We start from the raw sequence: 1,788 nt of genomic DNA, 5'->3' as shown, positions 1-1,788 counted from the left end.
TCGGCGGGGAGTCTGCTTCTCCCTCTGACCCTCTTCCCTCTCGTGCTTTCTATCTCTCATTCTCTCTCTCTCTCAAATAAATAAATAAAATCTTTAAAAAAAATGAACGATAGTTTTTTTAAAAAACTGAACATCTAGAATTGAAAATTACAGTGTCTGAGAGGAAAAAAAATCTCTGTCTGAGATGAGATTAATGACAGATTAGGCACAGTAGAAGAAATAATGGTGAATTTGAAAGCATAGCAATAAAAACTATCCAAAATGAAAACTATAAAAAAATGTCAAGAGTGTCATTGAACAGTGGGACCTCAAGCAGCCTAATATATAAGTAATTGGAAACCACAAAGGAGAGGAGAAATGGGGTAGAGGGAACAGAAAAAAATATTTGAATATATAATACCCGAAAAACGTCAAATGTGCTGAAAAATATTGAGTCACAAATCCAAGAAACCAAATGAATTCCAAGAATAAGAATCATAAAGAAAACGAAAACAAGGCATATCTTAATCAAATTGCTCAAAACTGATGATAAAGAGGACATCTTAAAAATGGCCAGAGGGAAAAAGACACTTTACATACAGAGGAAAAAAGACAAAGGTAATATTGTAGATCCCTCACCAGGATACTGCAAGCAAAAAGATACTGGAATACAACTTTCAAATTGCTGGAAAAAATTGTCAACTTAGAATTCTGTACCCAGTGAAAATATCTTTTAAAAATGAAAACAAAATCAAGATGTTTACAGACATCCAAAATGGTCTAAACACCCTAATTGAATGGCAGAAATCATCAATCTGAATAAAAAAGCAAACCCAGTTATATGCTGCCTGTAAGAAATGCACCTTAACTATAAAGACATAATTAGGTTAAAAGTAAAAGGATGGAAAAAGATATAACTTGCTAACATGAAACAAAAGAAAGCTGGAGTGGCTATTTTAATATAAGACAAAGAAAATTTCAGAGCAAAAAGAAAACCTTCTCCATACTATCTTCTCAGTTTTTCTGTAAAAATAAAGTCTAATTGAAAAAAAAAGGACTGCATTTGGGACATGACAGCATGTTTGACAGCATTTGATAACATATCAGAATTTGTGGATGCTGCTAAAGCAGTACTTGGGAAGTTTATAACAATAAATGCCCATGTTGGAAAGGATAAAGTTCTCAAGTTAATAAATTCTTCTCCTTCAAAAAAAAAAAAAAAAAAACTAGAAAAAGAAGAGTAAGTAAACCCCGAAGTAGGGAGAAAAAAGAAAATAATAAAGATCAAAATGTAAATTAATGAGGACGGGAGCAAGATGGCAGAGGAGTAGGAGACCTGGATTTTGTCTGGGCTCAGGAATTCAGCTGATTGGGGATCAAACCATTCTGAACACCTACGAACTCAACAGGAGATCGAAGAGGAGAGTAGCAACAACTCTCTGAACAGAAAAACGACCACTTACTGGAAGGTAGGACGTGCGGAGAAGTGAATCCGAGGCGATATTCGGGAGGATAGACGGCGGGGGAGGGGGCCTCCGTCGGCCACTTCTGGCAAGTGCTAGAGCCGCGGAGAACAAAATCGGAACTTCTAGAAGTCGGCTCCGCTGAGGGACGTCGCTCCAGTGGCTAAGCGGGAGGTGGAACCCTCGCGGGACAGTGTGGTCTCAGGACCCTCGGGGTCACAGAAAGACCGGGGGTGCCTGAGTGCGGCAGAGCTCCCAGGGTTTGGAGTGGGGAAGCCGGCTGCAGAGATGGAGCCGAGGGCCAGGCTCTCAGCTCGGGGTGGCCATAAACTGTGATCCGCGGCCC

The sequence above is a fragment of the Eumetopias jubatus genome, unplaced genomic scaffold (genome assembly GCF_037043125.1).
Source record: "Eumetopias jubatus isolate StellerSeaLion01/CBP00866 unplaced genomic scaffold, mEumJub1_p1.0 scaffold_17, whole genome shotgun sequence".
In the NCBI taxonomy this organism is placed as follows: domain Eukaryota; kingdom Metazoa; phylum Chordata; class Mammalia; order Carnivora; family Otariidae; genus Eumetopias; species Eumetopias jubatus.
The sequence above is the reverse complement of the archived record's forward strand: the minus strand, read 5'-3'. Positions refer to the sequence as shown.